The 15,130-nt window shown below is 41.0% G+C and overlaps 15 non-coding genes across 15 annotated transcripts; all 15 read left to right on the forward strand.

The window, feature by feature from the left end:
• Positions 1 to 96: 96 nt before the first annotated feature.
• Positions 97 to 169, forward strand: TRNAF-GAA (transfer RNA phenylalanine (anticodon GAA)). Its single transcript has one exon. It is a non-coding gene; the product is annotated as a tRNA-Phe (tRNA).
• Positions 170 to 860: 691 nt separating this feature from the next.
• Positions 861 to 933, forward strand: TRNAF-GAA (transfer RNA phenylalanine (anticodon GAA)). Its single transcript has one exon. It is a non-coding gene; the product is annotated as a tRNA-Phe (tRNA).
• Positions 934 to 1,242: 309 nt separating this feature from the next.
• TRNAS-GGA (transfer RNA serine (anticodon GGA)) lies at positions 1,243 to 1,315 on the forward strand. The gene has a single exon. It is a non-coding gene; the product is annotated as a tRNA-Ser (tRNA).
• A 1,837-nt stretch (positions 1,316 to 3,152) lies between these two features.
• Positions 3,153 to 3,225, forward strand: TRNAF-GAA (transfer RNA phenylalanine (anticodon GAA)). The gene has a single exon. It is a non-coding gene; the product is annotated as a tRNA-Phe (tRNA).
• Positions 3,226 to 3,916: 691 nt separating this feature from the next.
• TRNAF-GAA (transfer RNA phenylalanine (anticodon GAA)) lies at positions 3,917 to 3,989 on the forward strand. The gene has a single exon. It is a non-coding gene; the product is annotated as a tRNA-Phe (tRNA).
• A 1,073-nt stretch (positions 3,990 to 5,062) lies between these two features.
• Positions 5,063 to 5,135, forward strand: TRNAF-GAA (transfer RNA phenylalanine (anticodon GAA)). Its single transcript has one exon. It is a non-coding gene; the product is annotated as a tRNA-Phe (tRNA).
• Positions 5,136 to 5,444: 309 nt separating this feature from the next.
• Positions 5,445 to 5,517, forward strand: TRNAF-GAA (transfer RNA phenylalanine (anticodon GAA)). Its single transcript has one exon. It is a non-coding gene; the product is annotated as a tRNA-Phe (tRNA).
• Positions 5,518 to 6,208: 691 nt separating this feature from the next.
• On the forward strand, positions 6,209 to 6,281 carry TRNAF-GAA (transfer RNA phenylalanine (anticodon GAA)). Its single transcript has one exon. It is a non-coding gene; the product is annotated as a tRNA-Phe (tRNA).
• A 309-nt stretch (positions 6,282 to 6,590) lies between these two features.
• Positions 6,591 to 6,663, forward strand: TRNAF-GAA (transfer RNA phenylalanine (anticodon GAA)). Its single transcript has one exon. It is a non-coding gene; the product is annotated as a tRNA-Phe (tRNA).
• Positions 6,664 to 7,978: 1,315 nt separating this feature from the next.
• TRNAF-GAA (transfer RNA phenylalanine (anticodon GAA)) lies at positions 7,979 to 8,051 on the forward strand. The gene has a single exon. It is a non-coding gene; the product is annotated as a tRNA-Phe (tRNA).
• Positions 8,052 to 10,652: 2,601 nt separating this feature from the next.
• On the forward strand, positions 10,653 to 10,725 carry TRNAF-GAA (transfer RNA phenylalanine (anticodon GAA)). The gene has a single exon. It is a non-coding gene; the product is annotated as a tRNA-Phe (tRNA).
• A 691-nt stretch (positions 10,726 to 11,416) lies between these two features.
• On the forward strand, positions 11,417 to 11,489 carry TRNAF-GAA (transfer RNA phenylalanine (anticodon GAA)). Its single transcript has one exon. It is a non-coding gene; the product is annotated as a tRNA-Phe (tRNA).
• Positions 11,490 to 12,562: 1,073 nt separating this feature from the next.
• On the forward strand, positions 12,563 to 12,635 carry TRNAF-GAA (transfer RNA phenylalanine (anticodon GAA)). Its single transcript has one exon. It is a non-coding gene; the product is annotated as a tRNA-Phe (tRNA).
• A 1,455-nt stretch (positions 12,636 to 14,090) lies between these two features.
• TRNAF-GAA (transfer RNA phenylalanine (anticodon GAA)) lies at positions 14,091 to 14,163 on the forward strand. The gene has a single exon. It is a non-coding gene; the product is annotated as a tRNA-Phe (tRNA).
• Positions 14,164 to 14,854: 691 nt separating this feature from the next.
• On the forward strand, positions 14,855 to 14,927 carry TRNAF-GAA (transfer RNA phenylalanine (anticodon GAA)). Its single transcript has one exon. It is a non-coding gene; the product is annotated as a tRNA-Phe (tRNA).
• Positions 14,928 to 15,130: the final 203 nt, after the last annotated feature.

Raw genomic sequence — 15,130 nt, forward strand, 5'->3', positions numbered from 1 at the left:
CTTTTCCTTTGTCGATGTTTGGAGTTTTCACCGTGGAAAAGATCAAAACACCACAAATTTGACAGTCTTAGAATATCGTAAAAAGTTGTGCTTGCAGCCGAAATAGCTCAGTTGGGAGAGCGTTAGACTGAAGATCTAAAGGTCCCTGGTTCGATCCCGGGTTTCGGCATGTTGCTATGAGTGTCCTTGGTACTCGTTTCTCTCTTCGTGTGTTGTAGTTTTGGCACCCATGAAAGTGCGAAATCAGCAGAAAGTCTGGCAGTTTGGGAAAATTCTAAAAATAAAGCAAGACAAAGCAGGTCTGTGAGAAGTGTGTTAAAATGACAGTCCCAGACACAATCTTGGTTTTCTGCAACCTATGTTGAATATGATTTTGATTTCTCTTTTCCTTTGTCGATGTTTGGAGTTTTCTCCCTGGAAAACATCAAAACACCACAAATTTGACAGTCTTAGAATATCGTAAAACATTGCGTATGCAGCCGAAATAGCTCAGTTGGGAGAGCGTTAGACTGAAGATCTAAAGGTCTCTGGTTCGATCCCGGGTTTTGGCAGGTTGCTATGTGCGTACTTGATTCTCTTTTCTCTCTTCGTTTGTTGTAGTTTTGGCACCCGTGAAAGTGCGAAATCAGCAGCAAGTGTGGCAGTTTGGGAAAATTCTAAAAATAAAGCAAGACAAAGCAGGTCCGTGAGAAGTGTGTTAAAATGACAGTCCCAGACACATTCTTGGTTTTCTGCAACCTATGTTGAATATGATTTTGATTTCTCTTTTCCTTTGTCGATGTTTGGAGTTTTCACCGTGGAAAAGATCAAAACACCACAAATTTGACGGTCTTAGAATATCGTAAAAAGTTGTGCTTGCAGCCGAAATAGCTCAGTTGGGAGAGCGTTAGACTGAAGATCTAAAGGTCCCTGGTTCGATCCCGGGTTTCGGCATGTTGCTATGATCGTATTTGGTTCTCGTTTCTCTCTTCGTGTGTTGTAGTTTTGGCACCCATGAAAGTGCGAAATCAGCAGAAAGTCTGGCAGTTTGGGAAAATTCTAAAAATAAAGCAAGACAAAGCAGGTCTGTGAGAAGTGTGTTAAAATGACAGTCCCAGACACATTCTTGGTTTTCTGCAACCTATGTTGAATATGATTTTGATTTCTCTTTTCCTTTGTCGATGTTTGGAGTTTTCACCGTGGAAAAGATCAAAACACCACAAATTTGACGGTCTTAGAATATCGTAAAAAGTTGTGCTTGCAGCCAAAATAGCTCAGTTGGGAACGCGTTAGACTGGAGATCTAAAGGTCCCTGGTTCGATCCCGGGTTTCGGCATGTTGCTATGAGTGTATTTGGTACTCGTTTCTCTCTTCGTGTGTTGTAGTTTTGGCACCCATGAAAGTGCGAAATCAGCAGAAAGTCAGGCAGTTTGGGAAAATTCTAAAAATAAAGCAAGTCAAAGCAGGTCTGTGAGAAGTGTGTTAAAATGACAGCCCCAGACACAATCTTGGTTTTCTGCAACCTATGTTGAATATGATTTTGATTTCTCTTTTCCTTTGTCGATGTTTGGAGTTTTCACCGTGGAAAAGATCAAAACACCACAAATTTGACGGTCTTAGAATATCGTAAAAAGTTGTGTTTGCAGCCGAAAAAGCTCAGTTGGGAGAGCGTTAGACTGAAGATCTGAAGGTCCCTGGTTCGATCCTGGGTTTTCGCAGGTTGCTATGTGCGTACTTGATTCTCTTTTCTCTCTTCGTTTGTTGTAGTTTTGGCACCCGTGAAAGTGCGAAATCAGCAGCAAGTCTGGCAGTTTGGGAAAATTCTAAAAATAAAGCAAGTCAAAGCAGGTCTGTGAGAAGTGTGTTAAAATGACAGCCCCAGACACAATCTTGGTTTTCTGCAACCTATGTTGAATATGATTTTGATTTCTCTTTTCCTTTGTCGATGTTTGGAGTTTTCACCGTGGAAAAGATCAAAACACCACAAATTTGACGGTCTTAGAATATCGTAAAAAGTTGTGTTTGCAGCCGAAAAAGCTCAGTTGGGAGAGCGTTAGACTGAAGATCTGAAGGTCCCTGGTTCGATCCTGGGTTTTGGCAGGTTGCTATGTGCGTACTTGATTCTCTTTTCTCTCTTCGTTTGTTGTAGTTTTGGCACCCGTGAAAGTGCGAAATCAGCAGCAAGTCTGGCAGTTTGGGAAAATTCTAAAAATAAAGCAAGACAAAGCAGGTCCGTGAGAAGTGTGTTAAAATGACAGTCCCAGACACATTCTTGGTTTTCTGCAACCTATTTTGAATATGATTTTGATTTCTCTTTTCCTTTGTCGATGTTTGGAGTTTTCACCGTGGAAAAGATCAAAACACAACAAATTTAACGGTCTTAGAATATCGTAAAAAGTTGCACTTGCAGCCGAAATAGCTCAGTTGGGAGAGCGTTAGACTGAAGATCTAAAGGTCCCTGGTTCGATCCTGGGTTTCGGCATGTTGCTATGAGTGTACTTGGTACTCGTTTCTCTCTTCGTGTGTTGTAGTTTTGGCACCCATGAAAGTGCGAAATCAGCAGAAAGTCTGGCAGTTTGGGAAAATTCTAAAAATAAAGCAAGACAAAGCAGGTCTGTGAGAAGTGTGTTAAAATGACAGTCCCAGACACAATCTTGGTTTTCTGCAACCTATGTTGAATATGATTTTGATTTCTCTTTTCCTTTGTCGATGTTTGGAGTTTTCTCCCTGGAAAACATCAAAACACCACAAATTTGACGGTCTTAGAATATCATAAAACATTGCATATGCAGCCGAAATAGCTCAGTTGGGAGAGCGTTAGACTGAAGATCTAAAGGTCTCTGGTTCGATCCCGGGTTTTGGCAGGTTGCTATGTGCGTACTTGATTCTCTTTTCTCTCTTCGTTTGTTGTAGTTTTGGCACCCGTGAAAGTGCGAAATCAGCAGCAAGTCTGGCAGTTTGGGAAAATTCTAAAAATAAAGCAAGACAAAGCAGGTCCGTGAGAAGTGTGTTAAAATGACAGTCCCAGACACATTCTTGGTTTTCTGCAACTTATTTTGAATATGATTTTGATTTCTCTTTTCCTTTGTCGATGTTTGGAGTTTTCACCGTGGAAAAGATCAAAACACCACAAATTTAACGGTCTTAGAATATCGTAAAAAGTTGTGCTTGCAGCCGAAATAGCTCAGTTGGGAGAGCGTTAGACTGAAGATCTAAAGGTCCCTGGTTCGATCCCGGGTTTCGGCATGTTGCTATGAGCGTATTTGGTTCTCGTTTCTCTCTTCGTGTGTTGTAGTTTTGGCACCCATGGAAGTGCGAAATCAGCAGAAAGTCTGGCAGTTTGGGAAAATTCTAAAAATAAAGCAAGACAAAGCAGGTCTGTTAGAAGTGTGTTAAAATGACAGTCCCAGACACATTCTTGGTTTTCTGCAACCTATGTTGAATATGATTTTGATTTCTCTTTTCCTTTGTCGATGTTTGGAGTTTTCACCGTGGAAAAGATCAAAACACCACAAATTTGACGGTCTTAGAATATCGTAAAAAGTTGTGCTTGCAGCCGAAATAGCTCAGTTGGGAGAGCGTTGGACTGAAGATCTAAAGGTCCCTGGTTCGATCCCGGGTTTTGGCAGGTTGCTATGTGCGTACTTAATTCTCTTTTCTCTCTTCGTTTGTTGTAGTTTTGGCACCCGTGAAAGTGCGAAATCAGCAGCAAGTGTGGCAGTTTGGGAAAATTCTAAAAATAAAGCAAGACAAAGCAGGTCTGTGAGAAGTGTGTTAAAATGACAGTCCCAGACACATTCTTGGTTTTCTGCAACCTATTTTGAATATGATTTTGATTTCTCTTTTCCTTTGTTGATGTTTGGAGTTTTCACCGTCGAAAAGATCAAAACACCACAAATTTGACGGTCTTAGAATATCGTAAAAAGTTGTGCTTGCAGCCGAAATAGCTCAGTTGGGAGAGCGTTAGACTGAAGATCTAAAGGTCCCTGGTTCGATCCCGGGTTTCGGCATGTTGCTATGAGCGTACTTGGTTCTCGTTTCTCTCTTCGTGTGTTGTAGTTTTGGCACCCATGAAAGTGCGAAATCAGCAGAAAGTCTGGCAGTTTGGGAAAATTCTAAAAATATAGCAAGAAAAAGCAGGTCCGTCAGAAGAGTGTTAAAATGATGGTCCCAGACACAATCTAGGATTTCTGCAACCTATGTTGAATATGATTCTGAGTTCTCTTTTCCTTTGCCGATGTTTGGAGTTTTTTCCCTGGAAAACATCAAAACACCACAAATTTGACGGTCTTATAATATCATAAAAAGTTGTGTATGCAGCCCAAATAGCTCAGTTGGGAGAGCGTTAGACTGAAGATCTAAAGGTCCCTGGTTCGATCCCGGGTTTCGGCATGTTGCTATGAGCGTATTTGGTTCTCGTTTCTCTCTTCGTTTGTTGCAGTTTTGGCACCCGTGAATGTGCGAAATCAGCAACAAGTGTGGCAGTTTGGGAAAATTCTAAAAATAAAGCAAGACAAAGCAGGTCCGTGAGAAGTGTGTTAAAATGACAGTCCCAGACACATTCTTGGTTTTCTGCAACCTATTTTGAATATGATTTTGATTTCTCTTTTCCTTTGTCGATGTTTGGAGTTTTCAACGTGGAAAAGATCAAAACACCACAAATTTGACGGTCTTAGAATATCGTAAAAAGTTGTGCTTGCAGCCGAAATAGCTCAGTTGGGAGAGCGTTAGACTGAAGATCTAAAGGTCCCTGGTTCGATCCTGGGTTTGGGCAGGTTGCTATGTGCGTACTTAATTCTCTTTTCTCTCTTCGTTTGTTGTAGTTTTGGCACCCGTGAAAGTGCGAAATCAGCAGCAAGTGTGGCAGTTTGGGAAAATTCTAAAAATAAAGCAAGACAAAGCAGGTCTGTGAGAAGTGTGTTAAAATGACAGTCCCAGACACATTCTTGGTTTTCTGCAACCTATTTTGAATATGATTTTGATTTCTCTTTTCCTTTGTCGATGTTTGGAGTTTTCACCGTCGAAAAGATCAAAACACCACAAATTTGACGGTCTTAGAATATCGTAAAAAGTTGTGCTTGCAGCCGAAATAGCTCAGTTGGGAGAGCGTTAGACTGAAGATCTAAAGGTCCCTGGTTCGATCCCGGGTTTCGGCATGTTGCTATGAGCGTACTTGGTTCTCGTTTCCCTCTTCGTGTGTTGTAGTTTTGGCACCCATGAAAGTGCGAAATCAGCAGAAAGTCTGGCAGTTTGGGAAAATTCTAAAAATATAGCAAGAAAAAGCAGGTCCGTCAGAAGAGTGTTAAAATGATGGTCCCAGACACATTCTTGGTTTTCTGCAACCTATGTTGAATATGATTTTGATTTCTCTTTTCCTTTGTCGATGTTTGGAGTTTTCTCCCTGGAAAACATCAAAACACCACAAATTTGACGGTCTTAGAATATCGTAAAACATTGCATATGCAGCCGAAATAGCTCAGTTGGGAGAGCGTTAGACTGAAGATCTAAAGGTCCCTGGTTCGATCCCGGGTTTCGGCATGTTGCTATGAGCGTATTTGGTTCTCGTTTCTCTCTTTGTGGGTTGTAGTTTTGGCACCCATGAAAGTGCGAAATCAGCAGAAAGTCTGGCAGTTTGGGAAAATTCTAAAAATAAAGCAAGACAAAGCAGGTCTGTGAGAAGTGTGTTAAAATGACAGTCCCAGACACAATCTTGGTTTTCCGCAACCTATGTTGAATATGATTTTGATTTCTCTTTTCCTTTGTCGATGTTTGGAGTTTTCTCCCTGGAAAACATCAAAACACCACAAATTTGACGGTCTTAGAATATCGTAAAACATTGCATATGCAGCCGAAATAGCTCAGTTGGGAGAGCGTTAGACTGAAGATCTAAAGGTCCCTGGTTCGATCCCGGGTTTTGGCAGGTTGCTATGTGCGTACTTGATTCTCTTTTCTCTCTTCGTTTGTTGTAGTTTTGGCACCCGTGAAAGTGCGAAATCAGCAGCAAGTCTGGCAGTTTGGGAAAATTCTAAAAATAAAGCAAGACAAAGCAGGTCCGTGAGAAGTGTGTTAAAATGACAGTCCCAGACACATTCTTGGTTTTCTGCAACCTATTTTGAATATGATTTTGATTTCTCTTTTCCTTTGTCGATGTTTGGAGTTTTCACCGTGGAAAAGATCAAAACACCACAAATTTAACGGTCTTAGAATATTGTAAAAAGTTGTGCTTGCAGCCGAAATAGCTCAGTTGGGAGAGCGTTAGACTGAAGATCTAAAGGTCCCTGGTTCGATCCCGGGTTTCGGCATGTTGCTATGAGCGTATTTGGTTCTCGTTTCTCTCTTCGTGGGTTGTAGTTTTGGCACCCATGAAAGTGCGAAATCAGCAGAAAGTCTGGCAGTTTGGGAAAATTCTAAAAATAAAGCAAGAAAAAGCAGGTCTGTGAGAAGTGTGTTAAAATGACAGTCCCAGACACATTCTTGGTTTTCTGCAACCTATGTTGAATATGATTTTGATTTCTCTTTTCCTTTGTCGATGTTTGGAGTTTTCACCGTGGAAAAGATCAAAACACCACAAATTTAACGGTCTTAGAATATCGTAAAAAGTTGTGCTTGCAGCCGAAATAGCTCAGTTGGGAGAGCGTTAGACTGAAGATCTAAAGGTCCCTGGTTCGATCCCGGGTTTCGGCATGTTGCTATGAGCGTATTTGGTTCTCGTTTCTCTCTTCGTGTGTTGTAGTTTTGGCACCCATGGAAGTGCGAAATCAGCAGAAAGTCTGGCAGTTTGGGAAAATTCTAAAAATAAAGCAAGACAAAGCAGGTCTGTGAGAAGTGTGTTAAAATGACAGTCCCAGACACATTCTTGGTTTTCTGCAACCTATGTTGAATATGATTTTGATTTCTCTTTTCCTTTGTCGATGTTTGGAGTTTTCACCGTGGAAAAGATCAAAACACCACAAATTTGACGGTCTTAGAATATCGTAAAAAGTTGTGCTTGCAGCCGAAATAGCTCAGTTGGGAGAGCATTAGACTGAAGATCTAAAGGTCCCTGGTTCGATCCCGGGTTTCGGCATGTTGCTATGAGTGTACTTGGTACTCGTTTCTCTCTTCGTGTGTTGTAGTTTTGGCACCCATGAAAGTGCGAAATCAGCAGAAAGTCTGGCAGTTTGGGAAAATTCTAAAAATAAAGCAAGACAAAGCAGGTCTGTGAGAAGTGTGTTAAAATGACAGTCCCAGACACAATCTTGGTTTTCTGCAACCTACGTTGAATATGATTTTGATTTCTCTTTTCCTTTGTCGATGTTTGGAGTTTTCTCCCTGGAAAACATCAAAACACCACAAATTTGACGGTCTTAGAATATCGTAAAACATTGCCTATGCAGCCGAAATAGCTCAGTTGGGAGAGCGTTAGACTGAAGATCTAAAGGTCTCTGGTTCGATCCCGGGTTTTGGCAGGTTGCTATGAGCGTATTTGGTTCTCGTTTCTGTCTTCGTTTGTTGCAGTTTTGGCACCCGTGAATGTGCGAAATCAGCAACAAGTGTGGCATTTTGGGAAAATTCTAAAAATAAAGCAAGACAAAGCAGGTCCGTGAGAAGTGTGTTAAAATGACAGTCCCAGACACATTCTTGGTTTTCTGCAACCTATTTTGAATATGATTTTGATTTCTCTTTTCCTTTGTCGATGTTTGGAGTTTTCACCGTGGAAAAGATCAAAACACCACAAATTTGACGGTCTTAGAATATCATAAAAAGTTGTGCTTGCAGCCGAAATCAGCAGCAAGTCTGGCAGTTTGGGAAAATTCTAAAAATAAAGCAAGACAAAGCAGGTCCGTGAGAAGTGTGTTAAAATGACAGTCCCAGACACATTCTTGGTTTTCTGCAACCTATTTTGAATATGATTTTGATTTCTCTTTTCCTTTGTCGATGTTTGGAGTTTTCACCGTGGAAAAGATCAAAACACAACAAATTTAACGGTCTTAGAATATCGTAAAAAGTTGCACTTGCAGCCGAAATAGCTCAGTTGGGAGAGCGTTAGACTGAAGATCTAAAGGTCCCTGGTTCGATCCCGGGTTTCGGCATGTTGCTATGAGCGTATTTGGTTCTCGTTTCTCTTTTCGTGTGTTGTAGTTTTGGCACCCATGAAAGTGCGAAATCAGTAGAAAGTCTGGCAGTTTGGGAAAATTCTAAAAATAAAGCAAGACAAAGCAGGTCTGTGAGAAGTGTGTTAAAATGACAGTCCCAGACACATTCTTGGTTTTCTGCAACCTATGTTGAATATGATTTTGATTTCTCTTTTCCTTTGTCGATGTTTGGAGTTTTCACCGTGGAAAAGATCAAAACACCACAAATTTGACGGTCTTAGAATATCGTAAAAAGTTGTGCTTGCAGCCGAAATAGCTCAGTTGGGAGAGCGTTAGACTGAAGATCTAAAGGTCCCTGGTTCGATCCTGGGTTTCGGCATGTTGCTATGAGTGTACTTGGTACTCGTTTCTCTCTTCGTGTGTTGTAGTTTTGGCACCCATGAAAGTGCGAAATCAGCAGAAAGTCTGGCAGTTTGGGAAAATTCTAAAAATAAAGCAAGACAAAGCAGGTCTGTGAGAAGTGTGTTAAAATGACAGTCCCAGACACAATCTTGGTTTTCTGCAGCCTATGTTGAATATGATTTTGATTTCTCTTTTCCTTTGTCGATGTTTGGAGTTTTCTCCCTGGAAAACATCAAAACACCACAAATTTGACGGTCTTAGAATATCATAAAACATTGCATATGCAGCCGAAATAGCTCAGTTGGGAGAGCGTTAGACTGAAGATCTAAAGGTCTCTGGTTCGATCCCGGGTTTTGGCAGGTTGCTATGTGCGTACTTGATTCTCTTTTCTCTCTTCGTTTGTTGTAGTTTTGGCACCCGTGAAAGTGCGAAATCAGCAGAAAGTCTGGCAGTTTGGGAAAATTCTAAAAATAAAGCAAGAAAAAGCAGGTCTGTGAGAAGTGTGTTAAAATGACAGTCCCAGACACATTCTTGGTTTTCTGCAACCTATGTTGAATATGATTTTGATTTCTCTTTTCCTTTGTCGATGTTTGGAGTTTTCACCGTGGAAAAGATCAAAACACCACAAATTTGACGGTCTTAGAATATCGTAAAAAGTTGTGCTTGCAGCCAAAATAGCTCAGTTGGGAGAGCGTTAGACTGAAGATCTAAAGGTCCCTGGTTCGATCCCGGGTTTCGGCATGTTGCTATGAGCGTATTTGGTTCTCGTTTCTCTCTTCGTGTGTTGTAGTTTTGGCACCCATGGAAGTGCGAAATCAGCAGAAAGTCTGGCAGTTTGGGAAAATTCTAAAAATAAAGCAAGACAAAGCAGGTCTGTGAGAAGTGTGTTAAAATGACAGTCCCAGACACATTCTTGGTTTTCTGCAACCTATGTTGAATATGATTTTGATTTCTCTTTTCCTTTGTCGATGTTTGGAGTTTTCACCGTGGAAAAGATCAAAACACCACAAATTTGACGGTCTTAGAATATCGTAAAAAGTTGTGCTTGCAGCCGAAATAGCTCAGTTGGGAGAGCGTTTGACTGAAGATCTAAAGGTCCCTGGTTCGATCCCGGGTTTTGGCAGGTTGCTATGTGCGAACTTAATTCTCTTTTCTCTCTTCGTTTGTTATAGTTTTGGCACCCGTGAAAGTGCGAAATCAGCAGAAAGTCTGGCAGTTTGGGAAAATTCTAAAAATAAAGCAAGACAAAGCAGGTCTGTGAGAAGTGTGTTAAAATGACAGTCCCAGACACAATCTTGGTTTTCTGCAACCTACGTTGAATATGATTTTGATTTCTCTTTTCCTTTGTCGATGTTTGGAGTTTTCTCCCTGGAAAACATCAAAACACCACAAATTTGACGGTCTTAGAATATCGTAAAACATTGCCTATGCAGCCGAAATAGCTCAGTTGGGAGAGCGTTAGACTGAAGATCTAAAGGTCTCTGGTTCGATCCCGGGTTTTGGCAGGTTGCTATGAGCGTATTTGGTTCTCGTTTCTGTCTTCGTTTGTTGCAGTTTTGGCACCCGTGAATGTGCGAAATCAGCAACAAGTGTGGCATTTTGGGAAAATTCTAAAAATAAAGCAAGACAAAGCAGGTCCGTGAGAAGTGTGTTAAAATGACAGTCCCAGACACATTCTTGGTTTTCTGCAACCTATTTTGAATATGATTTTGATTTCTCTTTTCCTTTGTCGATGTTTGGAGTTTTCACCGTGGAAAAGATCAAAACACCACAAATTTGACGGTCTTAGAATATCATAAAAAGTTGTGCTTGCAGCCGAAATAGCTCAGTTGGGAGAGCGTTAGACTGAAGATCTAAAGGTCCCTGGTTCGATCCCGGGTTTTGGCAGGTTGCTATGTGCGTACTTAATTCTCTTTTCTCTCTTCGTTTGTTGTAGTTTTGGCACCCGTGAAAGTGCGAAATCAGCAGCAAGTGTGGCAGTTTGGGAAAATTCTAAAAATAAAGCAAGACAAAGCAGGTCTGTGAGAAGTGTGTTAAAATGACAGTCCCAGACACATTCTTGGTTTTCTGCAACCTATTTTGAATATGATTTTGATTTCTCTTTTCCTTTGTCGATGTTTGGAGTTTTCACCGTCGAAAAGATCAAAACACCACAAATTTGACGGTCTTAGAATATCGTAAAAAGTTGTGCTTGCAGCCGAAATAGCTCAGTTGGGAGAGCGTTAGACTGAAGATCTAAAGGTCCCTGGTTCAATCCCGGGTTTCGGCATGTTGCTATGAGTGTACTTGGTTCTCGTTTCTCTCTTCGTGTGTTGTAGTTTTGGCACCCATGAAAGTGCGAAATCAGCAGAAAGTCTGGCAGTTTGGGAAAATTCTAAAAATATAGCAAGAAAAAGCAGGTCCGTCAGAAGAGTGTTAAAATGATGGTCCCAGACACATTCTTGGTTTTCTGCAACCTATGTTGAATATGATTTTGATTTCTCTTTTCCTTTGTCGATGTTTGGAGTTTTCTCCCTGGAAAACATCAAAACACCACAAATTTGACGGTCGTAGAATATCGTAAAACATTGCATATGCAGCCGAAATAGCTCAGTTGGGAGAGCGTTAGACTGAAGATCTAAAGGTCCCTGGTTCGATCCCGGGTTTTGGCAGGTTGCTATGTGCGTACTTGATTCTCTTTTCTCTCTTCGTTTGTTGCAGTTTTGGCACCCGTGAAAGTGCGAAATCAGCAGCAAGTCTGGCAGTTTGGGAAAATTCTAAAAATAAAGCAAGACAAAGCAGGTCCGTGAGAAGTGTGTTAAAATGACAGTCCCAGACACATTCTTGGTTTTCTGCAACCTATTTTGAATATGATTTTGATTTCTCTTTTCCTTTGTCGATGTTTGGAGTTTTCACCGTGGAAAAGATCAAAACACAACAAATTTAACGGTCTTAGAATATCGTAAAAAGTTGCACTTGCAGCCGAAATAGCTCAGTTGGGAGAGCGTTAGACTGAAGATCTAAAGGTCCCTGGTTCGATCCCGGGTTTCGGCATGTTGCTATGAGCGTATTTGGTTCTCGTTTCTCTTTTCGTGTGTTGTAGTTTTGGCACCCATGAAAGTGCGAAATCAGTAGAAAGTCTGGCAGTTTGGGAAAATTCTAAAAATAAAGCAAGACAAAGCAGGTCTGTGAGAAGTGTGTTAAAATGACAGTCCCAGACACATTCTTGGTTTTCTGCAACCTATGTTGAATATGATTTTGATTTCTCTTTTCCTTTGTCGATGTTTGGAGTTTTCACCGTGGAAAAGATCAAAACACCACAAATTTGACGGTCTTAGAATATCGTAAAAAGTTGTGCTTGCAGCCGAAATAGCTCAGTTGGGAGAGCGTTAGACTGAAGATCTAAAGGTCCCTGGTTCGATCCTGGGTTTCGGCATGTTGCTATGAGTGTACTTGGTACTCGTTTCTCTCTTCGTGTGTTGTAGTTTTGGCACCCATGAAAGTGCGAAATCAGCAGAAAGTCTGGCAGTTTGGGAAAATTCTAAAAATAAAGCAAGACAAAGCAGGTCTGTGAGAAGTGTGTTAAAATGACAGTCCCAGACACAATCTTGGTTTTCTGCAGCCTATGTTGAATATGATTTTGATTTCTCTTTTCCTTTGTCGATGTTTGGAGTTTTCTCCCTGGAAAACATCAAAACACCACAAATTTGACGGTCTTAGAATATCATAAAACATTGCATATGCAGCCGAAATAGCTCAGTTGGGAGAGCGTTAGACTGAAGATCTAAAGGTCTCTGGTTCGATCCCGGGTTTTGGCAGGTTGCTATGTGCGTACTTGATTCTCTTTTCTCTCTTCGTTTGTTGTAGTTTTGGCACCCGTGAAAGTGCGAAATCAGCAGCAAGTCTGGCAGTTTGGGAAAATTCTAAAAATAAAGCAAGACAAAGCAGGTCCGTGAGAAGTGTGTTAAAATGACAGTCCCAGACACATTCTTGGTTTTCTGCAACTTATTTTGAATATGATTTTGATTTCTCTTTTCCTTTGTCGATGTTTGGAGTTTTCACCGTGGAAAAGATCAAAACACCACAAATTTAACGGTCTTAGAATATCGTAAAAAGTTGTGCTTGCAGCCGAAATAGCTCAGTTGGGAGAGCGTTAGACTGAAGATCTAAAGGTCCCTGGTTCGATCCCGGGTTTCGGCATGTTGCTATGAGCGTATTTGGTTCTCGTTTCTCTCTTCGTGTGTTGTAGTTTTGGCACCCATGGAAGTGCGAAATCAGCAGAAAGTCTGGCAGTTTGGGAAAATTCTAAAAATAAAGCAAGACAAAGCAGGTCTGTGAGAAGTGTGTTAAAATGACAGTCCCAGACACATTCTTGGTTTTCTGCAACCTATGTTGAATATGATTTTGATTTCTCTTTTCCTTTGTCGATGTTTGGAGTTTTCACCGTGGAAAAGATCAAAACACCACAAATTTGACGGTCTTAGAATATCGTAAAAAGTTGTGCTTGCAGCCGAAATAGCTCAGTTGGGAGAGCATTAGACTGAAGATCTAAAGGTCCCTGGTTCGATCCCGGGTTTCGGCATGTTGCTATGAGTGTACTTGGTACTCGTTTCTCTCTTCGTGTGTTGTAGTTTTGGCACCCATGAAAGTGCGAAATCAGCAGAAAGTCTGGCAGTTTGGGAAAATTCTAAAAATAAAGCAAGACAAAGCAGGTCTGTGAGAAGTGTGTTAAAATGACAGTCCCAGACACAATCTTGGTTTTCTGCAACCTACGTTGAATATGATTTTGATTTCTCTTTTCCTTTGTCGATGTTTGGAGTTTTCTCCCTGGAAAACATCAAAACACCACAAATTTGACGGTCTTAGAATATCGTAAAACATTGCCTATGCAGCCGAAATAGCTCAGTTGGGAGAGCGTTAGACTGAAGATCTAAAGGTCTCTGGTTCGATCCCGGGTTTTGGCAGGTTGCTATGTGCGTACTTGATTCTCTTTTCTCTCTTCGTTTGTTGTAGTTTTGGCACCCGTGAAAGTGCGAAATCAGCAGCAAGTCTGGCAGTTTGGGAAAATTCTAAAAATAAAGCAAGACAAAGCAGGTCCGTGAGAAGTGTGTTAAAATGACAGTCCCAGACACATTCTTGGTTTTCTGCAACCTATTATGAATATGATTTTGATTTCTCTTTTCCTTTGTCGATGTTTGGAGTTTTCACCGTCGAAAAGATCAAAACACCACAAATTTAACGGTCTTAGAATATCGTAAAAAGTTGCGCTTGCAGCCGAAATAGCTCAGTTGGGAGAGCGTTAGACTGAAGATCTAAAGGTCCCTGGTTCGATCCCGGGTTTTGGCAGGTTGCTATGTGCGTACTTAATTCTCTTTTCTCTCTTCGTTTGTTGTAGTTTTGGCACCCGTGAAAGTGCGAAATCAGCAGCAAGTGTGGCAGTTTGGGAAAATTCTAAAAATAAAGCAAGACAAAGCAGGTCTGTGAGAAGTGTGTTAAAATGACAGTCCCAGACACATTCTTGGTTTTCTGCAACCTATTTTGAATATGATTTTGATTTCTCTTTTCCTTTGTCGATGTTTGGAGTTTTCACCGTCGAAAAGATCAAAACACCACAAATTTGACGGTCTTAGAATATCGTAAAAAGTTGTGCTTGCAGCCGAAATAGCTCAGTTGGGAGAGCGTTAGACTGAAGATCTAAAGGTCCCTGGTTCGATCCCGGGTTTCGGCATGTTGCTATGAGTGTACTTGGTACTCGTTTCTCTCTTCGTGTGTTGTAGTTTTGGCACCCATGAAAGTGCGAAATCAGCAGAAAGTCTGGCAGTTTGGGAAAATTCTAAAAATAAAGCAAGACAAAGCAGGTCTGTGAGAAGTGTGTTAAAATGACAGTCCCAGACACAATCTTGGTTTTCTGCAACCTATGTTGAATATGATTTTGATTTCTCTTTTCCTTTGTCGATGTTTGGAGTTTTCTCCCAGGAAAACATCAAAACACCACAAATTTGACGGTCTTAGAATATCGTAAAACATTGCATATGCAGCCGAAATAGCTCAGTTGGGAGAGCGTTAGACTGAAGATCTAAAGGTCTCTGGTTCGATCCCGGGTTTTGGCAGGTTGCTATGTGCGTACTTGATTCTCTTTTCTCTCTTCGTTTGTTGTAGTTTTGGCACCCGTGAAAGTGCGAAATCAGCAGCAAGTCTGGCAGTTTGGGAAAATTCTAAAAATAAAGCAAGACAAAGCAGGTCCGTGAGAAGTGTGTTAAAATGACAGTCCCAGACACATTCTTGGTTTTCTGCAACTTATTTTGAATATGATTTTGATTTCTCTTTTCCTTTGTCGATGTTTGGAGTTTTCACCGTGGAAAAGATCAAAACACCACAAATTTAACGGTCTTAGAATATCGTAAAAAGTTGTGCTTGCAGCCGAAATAGCTCAGTTGGGAGAGCGTTAGACTGAAGATCTAAAGGTCCCTGGTTCGATCCCGGGTTTCGGCATGTTGCTATGAGCGTATTTGGTTCTCGTTTCTCTCTTCGTGTGTTGTAGTTTTGGCACCCATGGAAGTGCGAAATCAGCAGAAAGTCTGGCAGTTTGGGAAAATTCTAAAAATAAAGCAAGACAAAGCAGGTCTGTTAGAAGTGTGTTAAAATGACAGTCCCAGACACATTCTTGGTTTTCTGCAACCTATGTTGAATATGAT

Source organism: Eleutherodactylus coqui, chromosome 3, assembly GCF_035609145.1.
Source record: "Eleutherodactylus coqui strain aEleCoq1 chromosome 3, aEleCoq1.hap1, whole genome shotgun sequence".
Classification (NCBI taxonomy): domain Eukaryota; kingdom Metazoa; phylum Chordata; class Amphibia; order Anura; family Eleutherodactylidae; genus Eleutherodactylus; species Eleutherodactylus coqui.